The sequence below is a fragment of the Aythya ferina genome (genome assembly GCF_964211825.1).
Source record: "Aythya ferina genome assembly, chromosome: 4".
Taxonomy (NCBI): domain Eukaryota; kingdom Metazoa; phylum Chordata; class Aves; order Anseriformes; family Anatidae; genus Aythya; species Aythya ferina.
In genome coordinates, this window is record NC_140300.1 from 59671140 (window position 1) to 59685121 (window position 13982).

The window sequence follows — 13982 nt, forward strand, 5'->3', positions numbered from 1 at the left end:
CAGTCCATAACGAGAAGTGGATGAGCATAGATTACTGAGGGACTCTGGACAAAATCATTTTACTTTCTGCCAAATAGAAGTTGACTGCAGACACACGAAAAAATGATGTTTCAGCACTTTGTGACTAGCAATATGTAGCTTACTAAAGTTAAAGGCTTTGTTAAAATTTTCAGAGCAACAGGCAATGGAAGATCTGCTGTGCACTTAATACAATTTACTAGAGTAATGTTGTAACGCATTTCAATTTACCATAAAATAATGATTTTATGGGTGACAACAAGTCCCATAATAGCAGTAATAGATCAGTAAGTAAAGACATAAGCATACGCTTTAAATAGCTATTTTTTTTCCTCTGTAGGTTAAAAAATAATTTATTCTATGTAAATTGTAAGAAACCAGTGGCTGCTGCACAGGACATAGTCCCACGCATTTCTGGCAAACATACTCAGTGTTTCACTCAAACCAGTAAAAGAATTATTTTTCTTTGGATTAGCAGTTTACTGTTAATCAAGCCACCTGCTGGATCCAACCACCTAGACAGTACATGGATGATGAAGAAGAAAAGTAAAATATGCTTGTCATCTGCTTGCCCCACTCCAGTATGAGATATATGCCAATAATCCTTGAACAAAGCATAACACAGCAGGCACTGTGGTGACAAATGACAGTACAAAACCTTTAGAGCACTGGAAAGCTGTCGCAACTTCCCTTTGCTGTTCTGGTGTATTTCCACTGAAGAAAACTAGTGCATTTTCCATTTCATTTTGCTCATAGTATTTCTTTGCTTTTTGTTTTGAATTTTGTTTTTGAATTGAGAATTTTTAACAGTCATTAAAGCTTTTGTGGTAGTCTTCTAGCTAGGATATAGGAGAACCCAAGTGCCTCTGGAAATGGGTGTTTTTTATTAGATGAGCTGCTATAACTAGAAAAAGTGGACAGCTGGTCTAAAAGACACATAGTCCTCTCATTGGTCTGAACCATTCGTCTGTGCATGGAGAAGTTTGGACAAGTCTGTATCGTCATGTTTTCTGCCATAAGCTTACTGGTGCTACCTTTCATGCTCAGGTGTGACAGCCAGCTTCACTGACTGTCTGAAAGTTCAAATCATTGCTATGGCCATTCACCCTGATAGCACTCTGGGTTCTTGCAGAATTTACTTTCTGATATGAGGGAGTCATTTAGAAAATGTATTTTCAATATAGCTTTTGTTGCTAGCTATTTCCTTTTCTTAATGTGCTTTGTTAACTCATTTTTCATAGCTAGCCCATCTTCCTTGAGTAACTTTGTAAAGTTTTACCTAAACATAGGTCTTTAACTGCAGCTATGGGTGTGATTTTATTTATTTATTTATTTATTCTTTTTTTTTTTTTTTTTAGCTTATATAATCATACCTACTGCGGTTTTAGTTATACCACTACAAGCCATCACATTTTCCTTACTCCTTTTTCTGTACAGTGATGAACTAAACTGAGGTTAAGACACTGGACCAAGCCTGTGTCTTAAATACTGAGATTATGCTTAAGTTTTGCTCATCTTGGTCCATACTGCAGAGAGAAGCTAGCAGTAAGAGGGCCTTTTAGAAATCTTCGTTTCAGTTGCTTTTATTTATTTATTTATTTTTGCTTTTCATGTGAGGAAATCTATTAACTTCACTGATGTAATTAATTGTATGCTTTTATTTTATTTTATTTTATTTTATTTTATTTTATTTTATTTTATTTTATTTTATTTTATTTTATTTTATTTTATTTTATTTTATTTTATTGTGCAGCCATTTGAAGACTCAGGTTATATGAACATAAGAATGGCTGTACAAGATCAGACAGTACGACATCTCCACTGCATGGGGAAGAGAGTAAGAATTAGAGAAGTGTTTATTCTCAGTATTCACTGCAGAACCCCAGCTAGGATTAGGACCTGAAGTCATTTCTTCCCCAGGTCCTTACCTTGGATGAGGTAGAAAAGTGAAGGGAACATTTCATGAAATTGAGGGTGGTGGAATTTCAGCCTTCCTGAATGTCTGTATTGACCTGCATTTTATCAGACATTGCTCTTAAAACAATTTGCTTTGCAGTAGTATATTCAACTGTTGTGATGAAGCTGTAGTTGTTGGGGTACATCTGGATGTGTATGTACCTCTCCCAGTACAAGGCATTATATTGCTAGAGAGAACACATTCTGAAATTGTTATATGCCATCAAGTTGTTAATTAGGAAAGTTTGGATTATGACATTAGTTTTAATTAAGTTTTGATAGCACTTTTTTTTTCTATATTTTTTTTCCCCAACGCTTTTTTTGTTATGCTGTATGGATTCTTATCAGTCAGAGATTCACAGACAGAGAACAGAAAGGTGTAAAAACTTCTTGGGTGGAATGAATTCGACCATGACATTGTTTTGGTGAGTTGTGCACAAATAAGAAAAAAAAAAAAGAAATAATAATAATAAAAAGAAAATAATAAAAAAGAAGAAATAATATTAAAAAGAATTTTTTTAAAGAAATTAAAAAAAAAAGGAAGAGAAGAGGTCAAACAGTTACTTCTATTGCCATTTGGAGAGAGATTAAGTTTCAAACAGAAATTGGTTGGCAGCTTGCCATAATACCTATTTCATCTCTAACGTGATCAGATACTAGAATCATTCTGGAAGTTCAGGGGAAAGACAAAATACAGAATTAAAACAGTGGAGACAGTTGCTCTCTGTATTTTGACCATATCCAAAATGCAATTGGTACTGCTCTCTTTTTATAGTAAATCTTCAGTAAATACAATTCGTATGGAAAGGAGTGAGAGTATTAGAAGGTCAGTCTTTTGAAAATGAGGTTAATGAAAAGCTTCTCTGTTGTTAAGTCTTTGTTTACATTTTTTGTGTAATTATAGGAAAAATGAATCACGATTTCTTCACACTTAAAATATCACAGACCACATAATACTACTTTCATGAATTACTTTCAAGTCATGAATTTTACTTAGTGTATGAATAGACACCAAGTTAACTTGCATTTCCCTCCCAAATGCCATTTCTGTATACAGAGATCTATATTAGCATATGTTTGCAAAACATGCTTTTCAAATTACTTATGGGTGTTTCTTCTATTTCTGGAAATAACAATTTCAGCAATTGAGTCCTTCAGGTAACAGGTTCATGTTTTTATTACTCACAAGAGATCTTCCAGCCATCTTTAATTCAAGTTCCTAAATGGTACCATTGACATGACCAAGGGTTTCCAGGTGGGTGGACGTGCCATAAAGTAGTTTCATCTGTACATGGCTGAGATATCAGAAGCGATAGGAAACTGCCTACTTCTAAGATTTTAACAGTTGACCCCCCTGATTGTGTTGAAGCTTCTGGGTAGGATGATGAAATAATATTAGTTATTGAGTTATCAATATCCCAATAATGTTAATTCTGTCTTCTATTTTGCTGGAGCAGGAAAATATAATTTCTTTTCTGGAAGAAATATGGATGAAAAACAGTTGGCTGGAGCTTGGCATGAACAAAATGGAGGTGAAATTGATAATAAGGGGATTATTTGTAGGACTTTTGCACACTCTGAGATGATTTTCACAATTTGTGAATTTCACAACACTAAAATATGGGTGTGTGCTTGTGGACTGCTATATTCCAGATACGATTTAGAGCTGGTTTTCGTTTTTAAAATGTCAGATTATAGCTCTTCCTATTCAAGAAACTCACTGATGTGGTTCTACAGAGTTAGGCTGTGTTGCTGGCCCTCTTGTCAAAATTTCAGAACTGCAGTTCTTAACAGACAGATCTGTAGCTTCTTCTTTTGAAAACTGCTTCAGCTGCCCTATATGATTTGGTGTAGGGACATCTGTTTTTCCAAGAATTTCTATTATGGAAGAATTTCATAGCACAAGAATTCCTATTTTTGCTACAGTCTAATACTTCTTTGATTAAGAAGCTAGTAAGGCTGCTTTGTCCAAACTGTTCATGGTGAGCTAGAATCCAGTACTTAACAGTCACAAAATGGTCAGCAGATGCTCTTAATTCTTTGCAATTACCTTCATAGTTAAACTAGGAATTGCCAAACACTAAACCACAAACCCTGTGTGGTATAGTAGTTTCTCACACTTTCTCTTTTAGGTCACGGTGCCATGTGTATGTATTTCATAATAATAAAGTTTCCTGAAGTGAGTTTTTTGCTTTGTGAATGCTGAACACTGTAAGGTGCAATGGAAGTGTCTGTCTCTAAATATGTCTCATGGCTGTATTCAAATACCACTGCAAGCACCACACTGCATTTGATTTCTTACTAGAAACTGAGTCCAAGATACCTGACTTTGTGTAATGGTTGTGGTTTTGTGGCTTATAACCTCATTTAACTCCTGAAGTTTACCGCAATGAGGAGGTAAATTCTTTTATCTAGGAATGTGTCTTCTAATCTTAACTATGTAGAGTGTTCTCAGCTGTTCTGACGATGGTGCTAAGCAAACAAGAATAACAGAATATATACATATTTCTTTATGGTTTATTCATGACTTATAGACCTTGACAAGTTCAATTCTTCTAATTATAGGTTATTAGCAGAGTTCACCTTAGCCATTCTATCTACTTTACTCGCAAGATTTCATATAGTGAGTCTGTCTTTTCTTAAATCTCTTACCTCCTCTCACCTTCTTTTGGCCACTCTTAATGATGCATTTTCTATCCTTGAGCATCTCTGACAGGTGATCCTTTGCAGCTCATCGATACTCCTTAAAAGCCTGTTGCAAGAGAGCACAGTAAGTTATATCTCATAACCAGGTATTGCTGATTATTTATTTATTTATTTGTTTGTTTGTTTAGACTTTGTTACTTTGGGAAATTAAACACTACATTCAGGGTCAAAAATGAAACCAACGTTGGCCTTGCAGTATACTAGCCCCTGCTATCTTTGTATTTTTGAGCAGCTCCTTGACAGTATTTTAAATGAAAAGGTGACAGATGATGAATGACATATAGCACTCTCACATGTTTTCATACTAAAAAAGAGGTACTATTGTTTCAAAACAGCAAAGCTCTTTTATCTCATGAAGAAACTTCAATAGTCCTATGAAAGATTTGGTTGCTTAAAAAGTTGGTGAGTGCGCCCATATGTTTTCATATGATTCTTTTATGATGCTGGCCAGCAATGATGAAATTAGCATGTTTTGATCTATTTACAAGTTGTTCATAAAGAACTTGAAAGGAGTAGTTAGGAAAATCCAAGTGCTGAAACATTTAAGATATACTTTCTGGTCTCACTTTTGTGTGATTGTCAGCCAGGGACTATCATGATCAAGGTAGCTTGCCAATTGCCTGCCGCAGATATAATATTTATGGCTGCAGTGGGGATTTCCTATCAGAGATCTGAAGACAGGCTTTTGTACATTGTTTCTCCTAGGTAACCTATACAAATCAGCAGAAGAGATCTGATTGTAATGAAAATGTAATCAAAAGATAGATATTTTTGATCTTTGGGTTTATTTGAACTTTTTTTTTTTTCTTTCCCACCAAGTTTTCCTGCACATACATTAAAAAGAGAGGGAAATTGGCTGGTGTTCTTTTCTATATAAAATCCATAACTGTGTAATATTATTAAAAATGAGTGTCTTTTGTTACAGACTTACAAGGGATAAGATTTATTTTTCATGCTACTGTGCAGAAGTAGATATATGCAGCTTACAGGGAAACTCATTTCTTTCATGTTTGTTGGAAATATATAGGAATACTTAGCTAATCAGTTATGCAATTGGCTAACATTTCTGCTTCTCTCTTCCTGAGACAGAGTTAAGCAGTGGTCCAGAGCACTGAGAATAACAGGATGGTTTTTACATATTCTGACCAATTCCCAGCCCCAAGTCCCCTGACTATTTGGCTCCATCTCCATTTTTCCTTTGCACAAACTATGCTTTTTTTTTTGCTGATGGTTTTGCTACAGATGCTTATATTCTGTAGTGCTTCGTGTTAGAGGCACCTCTGGATTTTGAGCAGCTGTCCCTGCTTTTGCAAAGAGGCATCTCTTGCTGCTCCCAAGGAAACCATTGCCTTGCCTCCATGGGACATTTCAGCCCCCTTGCCCGAAGTGGCTCTCTTAGCCTGCAGCACTACCACTGGTGCAATCCTGTGCAAAGAGATGAGGCTGGTGCAGGAGAGAGGGCACGCAATGCAGACAGTGCACTGCTCTGCATGGAGCAAAGGTGTGTGTGTGTGCGTGCAGCTGGGGGCGGCAGCAGCAGCCCAAGATCAAACTGCTTGACTAGCATTTAGCCCTCGGTTATATTGCTGGGAAGCAGGATCAGAAACTGTCTGCTCTGAAGCAAATCTCATTGGCTGTCTGTCCTTAAAAGGCAGATGAGTTTTTTTTTTTTTTTTTTCTTTCAAAAACGTTCAGTAAAATTACACACCACTTTCCATTTTCTCTGAACTACAGCACCCAAGGCCTTTTGTGGTACAGGTTTTCATACCCCTGAGGGTTCTCTATTTTACTTGCCAGCTAAATAGTCAAATGAGGGTGATTACTGGCAAACATACTGGTGTTTTTCTCATCCTCTACAAACTGTATGGGGAGCATGAATTTATTTCATAGGGGATACTGATCAAACTTTTGATAGTTTGATAGAAACTTTTTTTTTGTCACCAATGACTGATGATACAAAAATCTAAATACTTTGTACTATCTCTTCTGTCCCGTTCTGTGATATTTACTCATAGATAAAATGTAATATTAGCTATGTACTTAGATCTCAGATTTACCTCTGTAGTTTTTAATGTTTACAGTTTACACTTCTAAAATTTCCTAAATCTCTTTGTTGTCTCTAGCACATGAATGTTTTTCTAGTACTTTCAGAAATGATTCTGTTCAAAGATTCTTTTTTTTTTTTTTCTCTTTATAATTTGAAACATTGATGTATTAGTAAATGTGGATGTGATAATGTTATGTTTCAAATCTGAGTTAATATCTGACTGTGCCCATCGAGAAGACAAATTTTGCCTGAAGGTACTTCGACATAAAGGCATGATAGGACACATACCGCAAAGCCATTAGTGCTTCAGGTGCACTGGGAACTCCAGCCACCTATGATGCATCTTAAAAACTCATAAAACATGATCTGTAATATCTTACTGTTAGTACAATAATAATAATCCCAAATTTCATTTTAAAAGACCTCATTATAAAGTTACATTTCTGCTTGCTATATTAAAGCTATCATGAGAAAAACAAAACAAACCAGAACAGTTTTGTGCTATGTAGATGGAAAAACACAGGAAAAAGTTGGAAAATTGTATTTTTTTTTTTACATGTATTATAATTGCCAAGGTAACTATTTTCTTGTTTTGCCTGTGTTCTTTCCTTTTATTTATTGTAGACTTATGTCACACCATCACATTATGTGCAGACTTCCTGTTCCCAAGAGCCCAATGATAATGTTGGTTTGCAGGTTTCCAATTTCCTGGAACCGAGTAATTTGCAGATAAGGTGAAGCAGAAAATTAAATTAAGAGAATCCTATATTCTTAATGAAGTTTAAAAGGAAAAAAATAGGGAGGCGAATAATCATGCTATTTTCAATACAGCAAAAACCAAGACAGGGAACCAATAAGACATTTCTATCCAAAGACACAAACTTGGGGTAAAATCTGTGCTATGCTTATACCAGTGTATAACACTGGGGATTAAAAAAGAGGAAAACATGCTAATTTGACACTGATGGGAAAGTCCAGTCAGCTCTGATATTGTGCAAAAATAACCACTAGCCTGAAGTAGGGTTTTGCGAAACATCCACTGTAGCCTTAGAAAGCCACCCTTCATAGAGATGCTTTCCAAGCCTTTAGGGTAAATGCCAGTAAAGGACATGGTATTTTGATAACATGCCTTTCCAGAGGAATAGATGGAATTTTAAAGAACCCAAGCTTCTTAAAATGCTTGTCACATCAGGCACCATTTGAAAGATAGAAATCCCTCAAGGAATATTGGGAGATGAAAGCAGTCCACTTTAACACATTGTCTGAGACTTCTGTTCACTGAAGGACAGTACAATATTAAAGAGGGTGCTGGCTCTTATCAGGCACCTGCAGTATTAGTTCTGTAACCTTGAAAAGCATAATAAAAACAAAACAATACTTCAGTAACAGTGAAGACAGTGAGAGATGTAGAATATTTTTTTATTTGGGAATGATTTTTTTCCCAATACATATTCTGTTGTTATCAGAACAGCTGACCCCAAAGGGGAACTAGTGTGGTCCCTTACCATCAGTTTCCTCTAGCAATACTGAAACTCTACTGGTTCATTAAATAGTATAGTATTAGTGTGAGAACAACCACTGAATTACAAGATTATTCTTCAGAACTAGCAGATTACCATTGGCCAGTCTTAAAAATCCATTCCAGGAATGGCTACATTGATAAACTCAAAATTGTCAACAGAGCAGACTATGAAGCTTAAATAGAAATTTATTAATGTATTTGATTTACTTCACTACTAGGCATAACAACTGTTTACTGTTACCTTTCTTAGTTTTAGTGTCCCTTAATGCAGACATGTTTTTCTATTTTAATGCTCCATCTTCCTCTTTAATAGATAGAGAGTTATAGAAAAAAAAAAAAAAAACATGTAAAGGAATTAGTTAAGAAAAAAAATCTGCAGATATGCTACCAGTTCTAGAAAAAGAACATCATCTGAAAAGTAAGACAGCAAGTCTGCACTATGGAGCAGTACAAACCAGATTTTAGTGTAGGAAATAGCACTGTAAAGCAGGCATAAACACCTCGGTTTAACACTCAAATCTACAATATATGAAACATGATCCTCTAATGATCTCCAGCATTGCAAGTGTTCTTGCTGCTGGGGACAACACGCTAAACTAGTTCCAAACTTTTATCTGGAGCTGAATTGATTCACAGCTGGTCTAAGGATCAAAAGACCATAAAAATTATTTAAATTCTGTTTTGAATGTTACACTGCCATCTAATGAGATAACTGTAAATTACATGAAAACCTTTCACTGTTTTGTCATGTTTTTGGAAGCAGATGGTACAATACAGGATACAACTTCAGTATTAATGACATTTATAATAATAGGAAAATAGCATTATAGAATGAATAGAATTATACTAATAATTAACAGATTATATATTAAGTGACTGGAAAAAAAGCTCATCTCTTACAGGTGCTATTTAAATAAAACAGTGAGCTAAAAAAATGCAGTTAATAAAGTTTCCTCCAAAGACAAGAAGAATAAAATAAATTAAATTTCATTTCACATGTCATAACAGATTTATTTTTTCCTGGATGTCAGATAGTCCTAGACAGTGTTTACAATGCCAGATGCTGTTTTCATAATGTAGTGCACGTAAGGAGTTTTGGGGATGAAGGCATAGGGAGTAGAGGCACCTGGTGTCTATTTGTAGCTATGCAGTGTAGTTCTTGAATGAACTTGATAAGTCACTAAGGGAAAATCCTACCCTACATCTGCATGAAAGTACTCAGACACTGCAGCTCTGCTGCGTGGATGCTGAGACAGGATTAGTGGATCCCCCCAGGGCTCACAGTACTTCATTTTCTGGGACTGTTGCAGGTCAGCTGGGATTCAGCCCTGTTTGGATTTCCCCCGTACTGGTGAGTCTGGGAGTCTTACAGAGCTCCAAAGTAGCTTGGTGGCAGTGCCAGGTGCAGGACTGAGAGTCCCACCCACAAAAGATCTCTACTGCACTGGGGACTGTTCCTGTGGATGTGCACTTGGTGAGGAGCCTGTGCTCCTTTTCAGGTGTATCACGAGTAGGTGGAGGTCTGAGCTCTGGTATCTTGTGTAGCTGAACAAGCAGCAAGTGGACTTTCAGTCTTGACAGCAAAGCCAAAAACCTGCTATTATTTCTAAACATCTACTTGCATTAAAAAAACACCCTACTCTTAGCCTGCTTCCTACTACAGCAATACTAATCTGAAGTAACCCTATTAGTCATCTTGTTTGTTGAACAAACTCCATCATGAAGAATGCCTACAGATGTTAAAACACCTGACTAAAGGCAAACAAATAGCATTACTGATATTTCTTCCAATTCACTACAGTGTATTTTTACTTCAGAGTGTAGCCATTAATATTTACATGTATTCTCCAGTCTCGGTACTAAGCTAACATGGCCAAAATGTTAGTTGCTTGTGTTGTAATAACAAACACTTTGATATTCAGTGTTGTTGGGGTCACTGAAACTTGACATAAACAAAGGGGGAAAAGGCACATATGCTAACAAGTATTCGAGTCTCACCAATCAACAAGTCCGAGATCTGGCTTTTCAGTGAATGAGAGCATCTTGTTGATTTTATGGAACATGAGGATCTTTGCAGAGGGAAGATCAAAGGGCTGCGTTATGTTTCAATGCATAACTTTATGGGACAGATGGAATCCACTCAGAGAGACCCATGACACTCAGGGCCAGATTATCAAAAGTATCAGACACTAAAACCTATTAGTGTGGTCAAACCTTTATTCCAATGCTGTCAGCCCTTTTTAGCTCTGTTTAAAGAGTCAATCTCCATTTTAACTACTGCAAAAGTTCAAATGGAGGTTAGAAGGATGGGCTATAGGAGGTGGCAAGCCAAAAGAAATATTGTTTGCCATTTCTTTGTTTCCACACGGATGTTGTTGAATGTTTGCAGATACAATTATATAAATTTGGGCAGGTAACAAACATTAAAATTGTGCATGTCCTTGCCTCTGCGATCATTAAGCATGAAAAACATTTTTTGATTTGTCCACCTTGAAAACATTTCAGAAGTTTCTACCAAGTAACTCAAATACACTCTGGAAGAAAGGAGGGGTGAAACCACTGTCCTACAAGCATCTCTCCAGATTTCTTAAACTCCCACCTTTGCCTATGTTTTGCTTGAAAATAGGTTGGCTGCTAAAGCCCTCATAAACTCCTTCTTTTTGAGGGGACTCCAAGCAGCGTTCCTGGTTTGAGTCCTGATGTGCTAGGCTGCCTGTCTGCTCTAGAGTTATCCTTGAGGGAGTTTTAACTATGAACATTTAGTTCCTTGACTGCACTGCCTTGTCTTGTAAATACATGGTTTCTGTCTGCTACCCTTTCAAAGGTTCTTGCATCGTAGCTCCATCAGCTAATGTAGCCTCAGGAGGCACTTTCCCAGACCCCAGCATTATGAACACTGATGGAGGGGAAACATAAAGTTGGCTAAAAATGGTTTTGCAAAATATCTAAAAGTTCTTCTAGTGTTATTGTAACTAGTACAAGAATATACAAATCTAAGTCATATAACAACAACCATAGCCTCCGAGCTGTGGAGTCCGGCCTGCATTTCCTATCACTTTTGAACACTCTTAAAGAGATCCTAATGAAACCCATGATCCTCTTCATCTATATCACTTCTTTTCTGAACAGTCAGCCTTTCTCAAATTGCTCTTAAGAAACACTCTGTATTTAGGGCTTTCTCTGAGTTGCTTCCTGTGCCATATCAAGTGATGACAACTGATCATTGGGCTATTCATTGCTTAATTTATTCCCCTCTGGGGTCCAGGCTTTAAAAATAGATTACCTTAAATTATAGCCAGCTCTTCAGCTAACTGAAGTGTCATATGAATGGAGTTTAAGAACTCCCGCTGAGTAGTTCTGTAGATTTTTTTTTTAATATGTTGGCAAAGATGAAAAAAATGCAAATAAGCCTCACATTCAAATCAAGTTCCTGGTATTAGGTATTAAATGGGATCACCTATTTTTAAAACTGAACAATTTCTGTTAATCATCTTGCTGACAAAGTCACAGCTCCTGCTGCTGCTTTATTGATGTGATCATACCCTGGTGTAGCTGAGATGTGGGTAAAATGCACAGTTTACACAGCCATAGCTGTACTGAGTTGTGTCCACAATCTCCAGCTCGACCCCACTTTCTGCTGTACAAAGCACAAATCTTCCAGGTATGCATTATCTCATTTTACTCTAGTACATAAATTTATTGGTTTTGAATTTATTTAGAACTTTCCAAGCAATAATGGAAGACACTAGAATATGGTTTCTACATGGAATGGTGGAAGAAGCAGAAGGGAACATTAACTTAAAATTACATGTAAACTCAGTTGCATTGGTTTTCAGCCAGACAGCCAAGCTGCTTTTAACTACAGTGGCAATTAACTTGTGTGGATTATGTTAATAGTGGTTGAAGACCTAATAACGTCACTTTAATTTCTAGCATTGATTATGTCAGAAAGAAAAATTCAAATATTCTGCTTTTTGAAAGACTGAAGAATAATGGTATGGAAGAACTGCTACAATGTGGGCCCCTGTTCATGCTTTTGTGACACATAGACCCCATGCACTTCAGAGTGAAGACTCAGTGATCATGGACTGCAAAAACATTCCTAGCACATACCTTGGATCAGCTGTGGCTAGATGTCCTTTAACCATGTCACAGCAGCCCTCTGAAAAGCAGGGAGAAAGATTAGACCGCTCATTTTTTTTAGCAGCAAATGTCTGGTCAGATATAATAACATGTTAACACAAGCATTTTGACAGGCATAGAAAATAGTTCCACACAACTCATATGATTTATTTCCATAATTTTGTAGCTGTGATTAATCCTTTCTGGTATCACTAAAAGTCTATCAGATTAAATAGCCTTTTAATATAATAAAATATTCATGTGCTAGATCTGGACAAGAAGGAAGGATGTAGTTTCTACTTTAAAACTGGGCTTTAACATCTTGTTTGATTGCATCATTCTGTTAGAATCTTCTCCTATTTTAAGTGAGGCATTTAAGAAGGAAGAAGAAAGGGTTAAAAACTACACTCTCAAGCAGGTGTGTTGGTTAGCAAACCCTTTAGCTTACTTCTTGGCCCTCACACAGTGCAGGTGTTGAACATCAGCATTTTCATCCTGTTTGATATCTAGGCTTTGTGTTTGTCATCTGGGGACTTTTACATTAAATCTGCAGGAAAACCCCCCTTGCTTTGTTGTTTTGGCTGAATAGGATAAAACAGAATTTATTCCTTGCTGGTCTTAAGTTTTAAAAGGCTAGCACAGCTATGCGTGTCAATCTAAGAGGTGGAGGTTTTTTTTAACTTGATAGTTTATATTAATGTAGTACTTCCCTTATACTAAGAGGTAAAGAACAGCATGCAAAATATGCAATTGCTGATAAATAATGAGAAAAAAATATGTAACAGCCAAAGTATAAACATTTAATGCATACAGTACATTTCTGAATTGATAAAAAATATGTCTAAAATTGGCTGAAAGTCTGATAGAAGTGCTGGCAAAATAGAGAATACTTCTGCTTTGAGAAATAATTTTAATTGAATTAAATATGTTATTAAAGAACAAACATTGAAAGATACAAACAGCTCATCTAACTTTAAAATCCTTCCCATACACATACAAAAAAATTATAAAAACATGTAAACCTTGTTCCCTTAGACCTGCAGAGGTTGTATGCCTTCAGTGCCAACACAACCTGCACAGTAATTTCTTTTTCCCACCTAAGCAACTTCTAAGACATGCAGAAGCCTATCACTCCTTCCTTCTGCTCTATTTGTTGTGAAGAAGAAAGTACAGAGAGTACAAGTAATAAGAATTGTCAAAGCAAACAAAGAAATCAAAACCCAAACTCTAACATTTGCAGCCAACTGAAAACTGATTTCTTTTTTTTTTTTTTTTCCTTCCTTTCTTTCTTTTTTTTTTTTTTTTTTTTTTTTTTTTTTTCTTACTTGCAATTATCAGCTTGTTGGTGGAAAAGGGTTTTCAGGAGAGCAATCTGGTGTGCCTGGGTAACATAGCAATAAGAAAAGCAAACAACTGATTCACTTTCTGTCCCAGACATTTGGAGGTAAGTTGTCATTCTATCTCCATGATGACTAGGGAATCCTATTTTTTCTTACTGAATTCCAGATAGCTGGTTTACTTTGACATTAGACATACACCAACAACTTTGCAAAGTGTTAAGCAGTAACTACACTTTCCTATATTTTATCAGCAAGAAGATATTTTGCTACC